At 34.4% G+C, this 14748-nt stretch overlaps 1 long non-coding RNA gene across 1 annotated transcript; it reads left to right on the top strand.

Moving 5' to 3' along the window:
- Positions 1–1689: 1689 nt before the first annotated feature.
- LOC107878441 lies at positions 1690–7733 on the top strand. The gene is made up of 4 exons (XR_007057838.1): positions 1690–1774; positions 6889–7319; positions 7395–7520; positions 7627–7733. It is a non-coding gene; the product is annotated as an uncharacterized LOC107878441 (long non-coding RNA).
- Positions 7734–14748: the final 7015 nt, after the last annotated feature.

The following is a 14748-nucleotide window of genomic DNA, read 5'->3' as shown; positions in this document are numbered from 1 at the left end:
TAATTAAATATGTATTTTCGACTACTGTAGTCAGAAATATAAATAATTAAATAAATATATTACTTAATATATAATCAGATCCTTATACGAAATTAAATAATAATATTAAAAAATTATTATATATATTTCCGACCATTGTAGTCTGAAATATTAAATAATTAAATATAATAAAATTGTTCTGACTACTGTGGTCGAAAATATAAATTAAATAATTAAATATATATTTTTGACCATTGTAGTCAAAAATCTTATAACTAATTGATTTAAATATATAATTTAATTATATTAAATATCTTTCCGACTGAAGTAGTCGAAAATATTAAATAATTAAACATATTAATTTTCTATCCGATTAAAGTAGTCGGAAATTCACATTTAATAGACACTAAACACACAGATTTCCCAATTCACTCTCTCACATCCTCTCTTTCTAAGCTAGGACACACAGTTCTTTCTCTCTCTCGGCTCTCTTCTCTCTGTGTCTCTCTCTGAAAAATTGACCGTAAAGGCTGAGTCTCTCACAAAAAGTGGTAACAACGAATATCAATTTCATTGATTCGAGGTAAAAAGTGAACAGACTTGCAAGAAATTTACTTATGATTTTTGGGTATTTTTTAGTGTATTAATGTATATAGTGACCTGCATTTCTGTAAGATTGTTGTTTTGGGGTTTATTTTTTAGTGTATTAATGAATATAGTGACTTCAACTTGGTTTTAGTAACCAACGTTACGGGTGCAGGGGATATTGTGAGTCTTAGTATCAAAGGTTCGAAGACTGGTTGGATTACTATGAGTAGGAACTGGGGTCAAAATTGGCAAACAAATTCAGTATTAATTGGTCAATCACTTTCATTTAGGGTTAGAGCTAGTGATAGACGTAGCAAGGAAATAAGCTGCATATGTATGTGTTTCTGTATATGTACGTTTCCTTCCTCATTAAGGATAAAATGGCTACCTCTTGAAGTCTTAAAAAAAAGAATCTCGGCGAAGTATTGTGCTAGTTGGCTGTTGGTGTAGATGTAAAGATCTATAACTTGTTAGATGCATTATTTGATGTTTTTCCTTTTCTGTTTCACTTGTTTGTTTCTGTTCCATGTCTACTATTCCTTATGTAGTCGATTTTTACATATAGTAACACTGTTCCAAAAAAGGGATGCACTTAGAAAAAAATTGGGGAATAATGGTGGAAATTCGGGGGTTTTGGGTACTGAAATAGGCCAAAACCTGTTGGGGTTTTGGGTACTAAAATTTGGGGTTTCCAAAAAAACTTTATCAGAAAGGGAACGTAGTAACTAGCATTGTGCTTTCTACATTCAAATCCATGTTGGAGATAGATGATTTCTACGTTTAAAGTATATAGTCGGTTATACACATAGATGATAAACTGATGATTTGTTTGATTCAAACCTGTTGGTGTTACTTATCTACTATTTCTATAATTTCTTATTGTATCACTATGCAAGCTATTGTACAGATCAATGCAGATTAATCACTGAATACGACTTTAATTTTCGTATATAAAATTTGGCCTCTGTTGTTAGATATGAAACTCTGAGAATTGATACTTCCTTTAGTTTAAAAAGGGGGTTTTCCTGTTTCTTTCCTGTACCCTTATCAGTAGCTGTGGCAGAAAGAATGTCGTTGGCATCAATATCGAGATGTCTATATGACTCACCTGCTTGTGTTTTCTTCAGGTCCAGGATTTGCATTCCATTACTCCTGACTGCTGCTTGGAAGTTAGTGTACAGTTATTCATCCCCTTTCTTATCAACAGGTTTGTGAGATTCTACTGCTAGTTATCTATTTCGTGACTTGCTCCCTGTTTGGCTTTGCATTCCATTACTCCTTTTCGTATCAACAGGTCCAGAAATATAGAACTCAAAGTTTATCTATTTCATCCATGTCTTTCTGATTGTCTTTAGTTTCACTGGTTATATGATGCATAACAAGCTTAAAAGGGTTTAAACATAGGCAGAACAAAAATAAATAAAGTTTCTCGGTATGTTTCCTGGAATGAGCATATTACTTCAGATATCACACCTAAGGTCTGTGCATATGCCTATCAGTTCTGATTATGCTTGATTGTTTGTATTCTTTCTGTTGAATAAATATGTTGATTTCAATAAAATGGTGTTAAAAGTTATTTTGACCTTTTGACAATATTAGGCATATACAGTAGACAGAGACTAGATGAGTGTTTTTCTTCTGTTTGGACATATTATGAGATATTAATAAATTTTGGACATAGGTGTATTCATAGGTTGCTTTCATTTTGTTACATCCAATATTTCCTCATCCATCGCAAGCTGGTGTTGAACCAGTTGTAATGATATCATTGTAAAGACACAAACTAAAGGTTCATTGCTGGCTGCTTTACTATGTTGTATTGAATCTTTTGGTTTTCTTCTTGTGTCCACTGCGTAGTAGCATCTCTAAACAAACCTGTTATTGTTTTGTTTCTCTTGTTTTTGTTTCTTTTATCTATTATTATTGTTGTTGTTCTTGTGTAGATGGAAAATGAAGATCGTACATGGATGTATAATAGACTTTATTCTAACCATGCGGGGTTGAGGGAGGAATATAAACATAGGGTAGCTGGATTTATTGCTAAAGCAATGTCACTTAATGATTTTCTTATTGAAGGGTCGATTAGGTGTCCTTGTTGGAATTTCAAGTGTTGCAAGTTATTGAGTCCAGATGTTGTTACATTACATCTTTATATGAAGGGTTTTATGTTGAATTAGACTGTGTGGACAGCTCATAGACAGAGTAGTGCTGCTAATAATTTTGCTTTTCAGAATTATGTTGAAAGTCCAACAAGAGAGAATAATGTTGAAAGTTCATGATATAGTGAGATGTTCAGGGATGCTTTTGGGACATACTCAGGGGGCTCAAAATGAACGAAATGATGAGGCTAAGCATTTTTACGAACAGTTAAAGGAATCTAGTCATCCATTGTATGAAGGATCAGTGCATTCTAAGTTATCTGTTATCGTTCGGTTACTGAGTATTAAATCAAATTATTTTATTTCTCAGGAGGGCATAAACTCTATCATTGGACTTATGAATGAACTTAACCCAAATAAACTTGACTTACCCAAAAATTTCTACACAACAAAGAAGTTGGTTTCTAAGTTAGGACTTTCATCAGAGAGGATTCACTATTGCGAGAAAGGTTGCATGTTATTCTATTAGGAAGATGCAAATTTAGAACATTGCAAATTTTGTAATCAGTCTCGTTATTAGAAAGTCACACATGCCAAAGGGAAGAAGGTTCCTGTGAAGTCGATGCATTACTTACCCCTTATACCACGGTTAAAGAGGTTGTATGCATTAATAAGCTATGCCCCTCATATAAGATGGCACTATGAAAATAAAAGACCACCTGGTGTTTTATGTCATTCATCAGATGGAGAAGCATGGAAGTATTTTGATAGTGCGTATTCGGATTTTGCTAGTGAACCAAGAAACATTAGGTTGGGATTATCTACTGATGGATTCACTCCATTCCTGTCCCATCTATACCATATTCATGTTGGCCAGTGTTTGTGACTCCTATAATCTATCTCCTAAATTGTGTATGACTAGTTAGTATATATTTCTAACTTGCATAATTCTAGGTCCTCGCAATTCAAAAGTTTTGATTGATGTATATCTGCAGCCATTGATTGATGAGTTGAACTTATTGTGGCATGAAGGTGTGGAAACATATGATGTATCAATGAAACAAAACTTTAGATTGTGTGCTACTTTGATGTGGACTATAAATGATTTTCCTGCTTAAGGAATGATGTCTGGATGGTTGACTGCGGGCAAGTTAGCTTGCCCTTGTTGTATAGAAGACACAAAAGCATTTACTTTGAAACATGGGGGTAAAAACTCCTGGTTTGATTTTCACCATCAATTCTTGCCAATGGAACATGAGTTTAGGAGAAATACTAGTGATCTTATGAAGAATAAGACTGATTTTGAGGAGCCACCGCCAATTTTGTCGCGAGAAGAAATTTAGGATAGAGTGAGGAATCTGCCTAAGGTAACAGAGTCTCCACCATCCAGGATACCGGGTTATGGTGTTACACATAACTAGACTAAACGAAGCATATTTTGGGAGTTAGATTACTGGAAGGATAATCTTCTGCCTCATAATCTGGATCCCATGCATATTGAGAAAAATTTTCTTTGACAACTTGTTTAATACTGTGATGTATGTAAGTAACAAAACAAAAGATAACTTGAAGGACGGGATAGACTTAAAGGAGTATTGTCGGCGCAGTGAGTTGTACCTGACATACTTAAAGAATAAGATTCAGAAGCCCAAGGCTAGTTACACATTCACTTTGGAGGATAGAAGAGTGATTTTTGATTGGGTTAACAATTTGAGAATGCCAGATAGATATGCGTCAAATTTTTCTAGGTGTGTTGACATGAAGGAAGGAAATTTGACTTCTATGAAGAGCCATGATTGTCACATTTTCATGGAGTCATTGATGTCTATTGCATTTTGTGCATTGCCCGATAGAATTTGGAAGCGCATAACAGAGATAAGCTTATTTTTTAAAGATTTATGTTCTAACACATTAAGGGAGGAGAACCTATCTTTGATGGATATCAACATTCGCTTAACCTTAAACAAGTTGTCAAAAAATTTTCCTCCTAGTTTTTTGATGTTATGGAGCATCTTTCAATACACCTTGTGCTAGAGGCACGACCTGGAGGGCATGTTCAATGTCGATGGATGTATCCCTTTGAGAGGTATTGACTTTTAACATTTACCTTCATGTGTTTTAATTGAACATTATTTCATCTAAAAGATCATACTATACAGGACTATTGGCAAATGTAAGCGGACCATAAAAAACAGATCCCGAAATGAGGGATCAATATGTGAGGCTTATTTGGCTAAAGAGACCTCTTATTTTTGTTCATATTATTTTGAATATGATGTACCATGTCTGAGAAACCGACCTAATAGTCATGATGATAGAGACAATACAGATCCTTCGGCACTACTATTTTCAATATTTAATCAACCAGGTAAAGAAAGTCCGAAAGGTGGTCCAATTCGATATTTGAATGAGGTGGAGCTTAAGTCAGCTACAACACATGTATTATTAAATTGTCCCGAGGTCCTGCCTTTTTATAGGTGAGCATATTTATATTAAGGACAATCATTCAAGGTCTATCAAAGCTTTAACTAATGAAAGTCATAACTTTGTCGGACAGCTACTTCGTGGCTTTATACGGGGATGTTGTTGTCTATCCTATGTTTTCAGTGTGGTTTAGAGAATATGTAAGTGTAACTTAAATATTTAACACGATTTACACTTTTGTTCAATCTCATGTATATTTAAATTCTTACTTTTTAAAACTTTTTATAGGTTCATAATCCACTTAATTATGACCCAAATGGCCAATTTTTACGTGATATAACTTGGGGACCTAATGCTAAAGTCAGAAAGTTTTCTAAGTACTCTGTCAATGGGTATAGATTTCATACAGAAGAGTTCTCTAAGGGTAAGAAAACCAACAATAGTGGGATTTGGGTGAAAGGTGATGGAGGTGTTGATTATTATGGTGTACTTCACGAGATTTTAGAACTCGATTATCATGTTGGTTGGCCAAAGAAAAAATTGATTCTCTTTCGGTGTAAGTGGTATGATCCTATGCCTAGGTTAGGTACAAAGGTACACCCTCAGTACAAAATAGTTGAAACTAAGCGTACAAGGGAGTATGGACTCTATGATCTATTTTTCATTGCACAAAATGTGAAACAAGTGTATTACGATCCTTATCCTTTGAAAAAAAAAATTGCATAGTGGGTAGTTATAAAAACAATGCCCGTGGGTAGAGTTGTAGTGGAGGATGCATTAGATGTAGCGTATCAAAATGACATTTCAAGTGTTGAAGAAAGGGTGGATGATGAATTAGCAGGTGAGTTGCAGCACGAAGGCCTATATGAAGAATTTGATCCTTCTGAACTTAGATTGATTGTTCATGATTATAGAGAAGGAACACCCGGGGCAAATGACGAGGAAGATCCAACTGATGAAAATGAAATAAGCGAGGAAGTGTTATTAGATGAAAATGAAACAAGTGATGAGGAAGAATCGATGAATGAATATGAAATAAATGATGAGGAAGAATTGATGAATGACTATGAAACAAACGACGAGGATTGAGTTGTTATTAATAGTAGTAATGTGTTGTAACAAGGTTTTGAATTGTATTTTAGCTGCTGCTTTTTGCTATTTTTCTTGACAATATAGTGTCTTTTTTTTGTTAACATTTGTAATGCCAGTAACTATGCAACATGATTTGCTTGTCTTGTTGCATTTTTTTAATTATAATGCACTCATCTGTATGCTTGTTCTATCTACATCATATTGAATCTGACTGCTTTCTCCTTCTGTACAGGGTGAAAATGACTTACTTGAAACTATCATTTGTGCTAAAATTTTTATGTATCTGTAATATATCACTACAGTGGGATCCAACCCTGTCATTTCTAAGTTGAGAAGTTAAAGCAAGGAGTTATTGTCACTAGTAATGTATGTTTGTTCTGCAATATGGACTGTTAAAAATTTTATTTTTCTCTAGTCCTGCAACAGTGTGGGTATTAATGAAAGGTACTTATTCTACATCAGCAAGTTGAATTTGTTACCTTTATATGTGAAGAGTCAATGGTTGAACTTGCACTATATAACCAGTCCTTATATACAGCTAATGAGTTCACAACCTTGTTTTTCATACTCCAACGCTTTGATGGTGCTTTGATCTCTTGCTGTCTATTTTTTTCTATAGCTAACTCATGTATGAGTAATTATATATTTGTAACTCATTTGTTGAATCAGTTGTTTATGTTGTTATATTGTGGTTCTTTTTTTTCAGGTGCTTAATAAAGAAAATCAATGGCATCAAAAGGTCATGGTAATGGATGGCGTAAGAAAGGTAAGAAAGGAACTGATAATCTTCCCGTAGGTCAATATACACCACTACCACCACCACCTCCCGTTACCACAGCTCTTCAAGGCAAATATTTCACTACCAAATGCATTTTTCATGCCCCCACCGTCCCACCAGTTCCAACCCTCTTCTCCCCACAATAGTCTGCATAGTAGCTCTTCATCTGTACCTTCAACATCATCCACACCTAGCCTTTATGGATTGAGAATTGGAGGTGCTAGCACATCAACATCTCCATCCGTTGATAGTGGTACAACGTCTAATGCCACAACAGCTGCTTCCCAGATTTTGAAATTTAAAGAGGTAGTACAATATGACAACGGCCGGCTAATTATCGCCCCTGATGGTGGTAATGGGTAAGTAAACCATATGTTTTTTGTAATTTTTAAAATTTTTGAAAGATAAGATAATTTAATATAATTTTATTACAGGTTCATTCTCGTATGTAGCGGCGAACATATGATTGTAGAAGCAATTAAACCATTTTACACGGAGTCGTGGGGTAGTTGGAATGAGATACACTCGACGTCAGAATTCTTATGTGTAACCAATTTATGGTATAGTAAAAATCAAAGAATTTAACATTTCATTATGATATCAATGATGAATTTACCTTTGTATCGGTCAACTCATTTCATGAATTTATATTAAACTATTTTACAGACAAAGTATGCATGGAATTCTTGTCATGAAAATGAAATACAACGCATTTTTAAGCTCAAAGCAGCTCTACGGATCAAATAACACTTATATGAGGCCCGAAAAAATTTGAAAAAAATTGGTTGGCTGAATGCTGATGTGTGGGTCCAGTTCTTGGAAAAATGGGATACTCCTAAATATCTGGCGAGGAGGGAATGGGCAAAGGAAAATAGAGTATCTCGAACGGGTGGCTCATTGCACGTAGGAGGTTCGATGAGTTTCACTGCCCACCGACGAAGACTAGTAATATTAGCTTAAATATCTAATTTATTAGATTTATTTCAATGTTCTAAACCGTGACATAGTGAAGCCGTGTGGGGCTCTTTTGATTCACTATTGTTGTTATCTTCTTCTTGTTGTTCATCTTGAAGTCTAATGAAGCTGTGTGTGGCCTATTTCAATTCACTAGTATTGTTGTTGACATCTTGTTGCTCTTGTTGTTGCTTGTTTCTTTTGTTGTGAACTTGATCTTGTATCACACTGCCTAATGGTTTTAGAAAGTAAGAAGAAAAGAATTAATGGTTTAGTTAGAGAGGTGATGACTTAATTAGAAGTAATGAGCAAAGTATTTACAGTAACAGACTTAGTATAAGGCAGTTGTTGGTGTGGAGTTGTCAATGTAGCTAGCAACAAACAAAGAAATAAAGTCTGAAAAACAGAATTAAGTCATTGAATTAGTTTGAATCTCAGTGTAGCTGGCAGGCAGTGTCATCTGAAAGAAGACTGTGAGCCTTTTTGTATTACAACTCCTGAAAGCAATGGAATTGTATTGCTAGTGAATGACTAAAACTCAGGTGGTTTGCACCGTGTAGATAGAAGGTTATTTATAGATAAACATCCGTGGAGCATCATTTGAGAATCTCTCCCCTATTAAGTTCATTATCTGTACTTCACTTTAGTTAGTAACGGCTGGTGAAGATCTCAGCAAATGAAGTACTGAAAGTTGAAAATGTACTCATTCTTGATCTTGGTTTGGCTTGAGCTAGAAAAGTTGTAACTTTGAATTTTTCATTGAATTCTAGGATGACAGATTGTTGGAGAGTTTAGAGAGGGACCCATGGAGTGTATGATGTGTTGGGTCTCTGTTTTTTGTCTTTGTTTTAGAAGCTACATTAGAAGAAAGCTGATGACAGCAAGGTTATTTTTGGTCTGTAATGGTGGTGGTAAAGAATTGGTTTTTGTTTATGTCATGGGAAAAGGGCCACTCTGGTGGTCTATTTGTGGAGATTTACGATCAAAATAGATGGACGATGGGTCTTATTTTTTTGAGAGAGATGAGAAAAGAATTGAATAAGGAGGAAAAAAATTCATAGCAGCTTATTTTCAATGCATTCACGTGCTTAATGTATGTGATATCCATGCTATGTGCCACGTCACCCACATGCATCAAAGAGGCAGATTTTCATCATAGATCAAGTGTTCAATAGGATATATTCTTAGTTCAGGCAGCTAGGTGAAAAATTCAGACAAAAGTAAGCATTTGTGTATGTATTCAGCCTTCGTTAAGATACATTTGAAGAGTTGACAGTATTTAACTGTCAAGAATTTTCTACATTTACTGATTCTCTTCATTTTTTAAAAGACATTTCACTATCACTTAAAGATCCACATGAATAAATTAATAGCATCTTTTCAAAAAATAACAACATACCCAGCGTAGTCCCAGAAAGTGGGTATGGGGAGGTTAGAGTGTACGCAAGCGTTACCCCTAGCACAAAGATGGAGTGGCTAATAGCATCTTTTCATCGGTAGAAAATCAAATCAAGTATTTCTTAATGAACTAGAAACTGTTAAGGCCAATCTTTCACACTTCAAATCAATTGGAATATGGCATAATCTATTAACATCAGATAACTTTAAATTAAGAGATCTCCTCTGGATTAAGACATAAGCATAGCACTTACGACCACGGGCACAACTATGAACAAAGCACTCCTATCTACTAGTAAGAATGCGCTCCCACTGCTAAGCTTAGACTCTTAAGCTTATCTCAACCTTTATCTTGTATGGGTCACTGTTTCCTTAACTGCATCTACTGCTGTTGCTGCAGTAAATGGGCTCACTACATTAGTAGCAGATGCTGCAACAACTGCTATTGCTTCAGCCTCTACTGAGGATTGCGGTTTTGTATGTGCAAAAGATCTTATCTTCGCTACGTCTATTGAATGATATAAACCTCTTCTTAAAAAATACCATGCAAGAAGCATTTTTCACATCTAATTGACGAAAGTTTGAGAGAAGACGTGAAGTAAAAAGGGGAAAAAAGATTCTTCAAATAAAGGATGGTTCTGGAGATAGTGGGTAGGTGGTGGGGTTAATCTCAAGCTTTTCTAACATTTTTTGGTATGAAAAGTGAAAAAACAAAAATATTCAAGAACTAAGTGTGGAGTAGCAGAGATAATGATGATAATAAGAGGAAGAGTTATAGTATAGAGTGGAGATTCATGGCAGATTTTTCCTACTAAAAAATGGACTTGTTTTTCTTTCTTTTGGTGTTTTGGTAATCATTTACAGTGACTATCTCTTTTAGACTCATTAACTTCAAAAGTTTTTTAAATTTATTAGTCAATTTTTGTTATGAATATTGCACGAGTGCTGTACTATTTTCTAATCAATAACCTATGTAATTGCTTTGTAATTTCTCTTGTGTATGTTATTGTTCAAGAGCTGGAAGGTTTTATTTCACCTTATTTTATTGCATCTAATATGAGTTCAAGGAAAAAAGAGTTTCAGCAAAATTGTTATGATCATCTAATCTTGACTCAACACCATCAACGCCACTGGTAGGATCATCTAGACTTAGTTCAACACCATCAACGTCATTGTCATGATCATGATTAGCACAATTTTCATATTCATCTAATTTTGCAGGAATATGAAAATGGGGGAAAAGAACGCCCTTTTCTTGAGTTCTATGAAGAGACGCATAGGAAGAAAAATAAGGATGGTACAAGAGGAGATTGAGTCGAACCGCGTGCTAGGATTGCATATGTAAGATAATAACTTTTACATACATTGTTTTATTATTACTCAACTTTGCTTGTTTACATACTGACAAATAATTTTTCTTCAGGAAGAATTTAAAAAAAAACATAGAAGAGTGGCGTCAAACCCAACCAACTTCAGAGGATGGTACCATGGTCCAACCATCACCTGCAGAGATGAATAATATGTGGACAGCTGTGGTAGGTGGTCCAAAGAAAGGTAGAACCTACAGGACAGAAGTTCTCCAATCCTCGAGTACTCCTTCATTGTTTCCCAGTTCCTCTTCTACTTTGCAAACTGTGGAAGAAATGGAAGCGATGAAAAAGCAAATTATGGAATTGACGCAGAAATGTGTAGCTAACGATGCTAGGTTTGCTAAATTTGATAAATTGGAGGCGATGGTTAAGAAGCACATGCCGCAACTATTTCATGACGAGGAAGATAATGAATCTAATGATAATAGTTATTGTTCTTGTTTTTTGTTGTGACATTTAGATGTTTAAACTATTTGATTTGATGTTTGTTTTGAATGGTTTAAAATGGTTGTATTTATAAATATTTATCATGTTTGATCCTATTGTGAAAAATACATTAGTTATTGTTTATAATCTGAAAGCAGTGTAAGCTAATACAATATAATAATTATTAAATAATTATTTATTAAATAATTATAATTATTAAATATTTATTTATTAAATATTTATTTATTAAATTTCCGACTATGGTAGTCGGAATAATTAAGATTATTAAATATTTATTTATTAAATTTTGACTACGTTCGTCGGAATAATTATAATTATTAAATATTTATTTATTACATTTCCAACTACAGTAGTCGGAATATTTATAATTATTAAATAAATATTCATTATATATCCGATTACATTTCCGATTAAAGTAGTCGGAAATTTCCGATTAAAGTAGTCGGAAATTTCCGACTACTGTAGTCGGAAATGTTTTTCCGACAAGCTATATTCCGACTACCATCAAGCAGCCGGAAAGTAGTCGGAACTACCTCATATTCCGACCATATTCCGACTACATTGGCCATCAGAAATTTAATGTTTTCTAGTAGTGAATGTCATTTTTCGTATAGATTGGTCGTGTTTGGAGATGATTCGAAGGAGTTAAGCTTTGGTTGAGGCTTTAGGTAGTAGTTGGACTACCTTGACTTTTTTCAAAGTATTTATGTGTTGTATGCGTGTTTGTTTGTATATTTTGATTCAATTAGTAAACTGTAGTCGACTAACTAACTGCTTCAACTTGGTATACTGTGTTCTCATATCTTAACACAAAGATAGGATGAAATAAATAGTGAAAACATAATATTTCCTCTTCAAAATTGGTTTAGCCTCTAAGCCCAAAAAAATCCGCAAGTGTCCATAAGATATGGAATGAGTCCACCGTTCAGCTCGTAATTCAGTTCCGAATCAGTCATAGCTCCACTATTTCCATCAAATAACATTTAACTCTCAACATATTTGTTCAAGAAGAACGAATGATACATACCATGGATATCAAGATCCTTAAATTCCCTACTATCTGGATCATATGATAAAACATTCCCGGGATACTCCATTGCCAGAAGTTTCACATTCTTACAAAACCAATAGCTTTTGTGATCTCACCCCTCAAATCCTCAATAAATCCCTTCATCCACGACTCTGGCTTACCATAGTGGTTCATCACCCAGACAACACAAGTATCACATGATGGATCATGATTGCGACCTTCTTCATACGAAATCACAGAAATCCTTTCCCCACACAAAGTAAGAGACAAAAAACAAACATGACCTAGCTCTTGTGGCAAACTTATTTCACTAAATGTCTCATAACTTAGGCCAAAAACGAACAAGCTATTAGTTATTTTTCCACCTTCATTCTTACTATGGAAAACCCAATGAATAGCACTATTTAAGTAAATACTCAAATAATGGAAATCCAGTTTACCATCGACATTCTTTGAGTTAACTGTTTTCCATAAACCAGTACTCAATTTATAGACCTCAACTTCCCGAGGCACCATATAATCACCATTAGCTCCTCGTATGTAGGCTATCCAGACCACTTTAAAATCACTAGTTTTATGATCAAATCCAAATCCAAGAAAAACCCTGAGGGGACCATAGCGAACTGTAGGCGAACTGTAGGCCTAGGCGTACTAGGAAGGGAGATGCTTCTACGAATGGAGGGGTTCCAGAGAATGATAGGATCTGTGTCCCCGTAAAGATCATCAGCGAGTGAAAACAGGCCATTACAGAACCCCACAACTCGAAAGTCTTTTCCAGAGGTAGACCTGAAGGGAAAATTGAGTTGTTTGATGAGAGTCAGGTTTTCGGTTTTTGAATCAGGATCATTGTAGACAGAGTAATGTTGCTATTTCTTCAGTTTGACTGAGAAGTGATGGAGGACTAGAAGGGGCGTTCTAGCACTAGCAGTGGTGTATTGGGACACAGGTGAATCGTAAAAGGCTTTCAACGGGCAGCCTGCAAAGGATATCAAGTATCAAGCAATCAGGCAAATAGTCAGACATTCTTGTTCAATTTTTTCTCTATGAAGAAGACAGCAAAACCTCGTTGACTATTGAATATTACTACTTCGTTGCCATATTACGTGCTACCTTTCCTTTTCAGTGCATGTCAAAAATAATGTGAGTTGCTATAATTAGAATAAAATTAAATATTAAATTTTCCAACTACATAAACATTTACGGATTATTTCCTCTTTTTTAAAAGGGAAAAGGGTCAAATATGCCCCATAAACTTTGTGAAAATGTTTAGATATACCCTCAGTTAAAAGTTTAGCTCACCAATGCCCTTGTCGTCCGTCTTGGGTCATATATATCCCTGTTGTAAGGTTTTGGGTCATATATATCCATGTTATCAAGTTTTAGGTCATATATACCCCTGTTGCCGTTAATTGCTTTTCTTAAATTTTTCAACCCCGTTTTTCCTTTTTTTTTTTTTAAAGAAATCATATTTCAACATCACTTTTTAATTGTCATATCGCATATAATTAAATTCACCCCTTCTTCTACATATTAACCATCCGTCAAATATTACCTCATAATTTCTTTGAATTTTCTCTAATTTGCCGAAATTTCTTTGTTGTGTTTTTCGATGCTTGCAGAACCCCAAGAATAATCAAGTAAAAAATGAAAAAAGTCAAGAACACCCCATAAAAACTCAATGCAGAATTGTGATAAAAATCAAGAATTAAAGTACCTACCAACTATAAATTATTTTAGTATCATATCAACCGATTTCATCTTTCACACCACCCGTCATTTCCAACATCAACAATAAGAAGAATAAGGAAAATCCAAGTGAGATATTGAAATGTAGAAGGGTAAAAGAGGCAACCCATATAGAGACAACAAAAACAAGTTGTCAATTAAGAGGATATCTTTTGTACGTATGTATGTACGTACGTACGTATGTATGTATGTATGTATGTATGTATGAGAAAAACGGTTATGCAAGAATCTGAAAATAAAACAAAGGGTTTCGACAAATTAGATAAAATTCAAAGAGATTGTGAGGTATCTGAGAGCATTTGACGAACGTTTAATGTGTAGAAGAAGGAGTGAATTTAATTATATGCGATGTTGAAATAAAAAAATGATGTGGCAAATATAATTTTTTAAGGAAAAAAAAAAGAAAAAGTGAGTTGAAAAATTCCAGCAAAGCAAATAACGGCGACAGGGATATATATGGCCCAAAACTTGGCAACAAGGGTAATATGATCCAAAACTAAACAACAGGGGTATATATGGACCAAAACTTGGACGGCAAGGGCATTGATGAGCTAAACTTTTAATGGAGAGTATATATGAACTTTTCACAAAGTTTAGGGGCATACTTGACCCTTTTCCCTTTTAAGAAAGAATGATCTACTTTCTTTTTTATCTGTTTAAAAAAAAAATACTTTTTCGCAATATTTTAATTTCAGTTTTTCTTGTTATATGTTTAAAATCACAAGATTAAAAGACATTTGAGTACTTTTGATATAACTTTAATATAAGAACACAATATTCAAAAAATTTCTTTATTTTCTTGAACTTTGTGTTAAGTCACAATAGGAGTAATTTATACCTAAA

This window comes from Capsicum annuum, chromosome 7 (assembly GCF_002878395.1).
Source record: "Capsicum annuum cultivar UCD-10X-F1 chromosome 7, UCD10Xv1.1, whole genome shotgun sequence".
In the NCBI taxonomy this organism is placed as follows: domain Eukaryota; kingdom Viridiplantae; phylum Streptophyta; class Magnoliopsida; order Solanales; family Solanaceae; genus Capsicum; species Capsicum annuum.
This window is presented reverse-complemented; position numbering and strand designations above follow the sequence as displayed.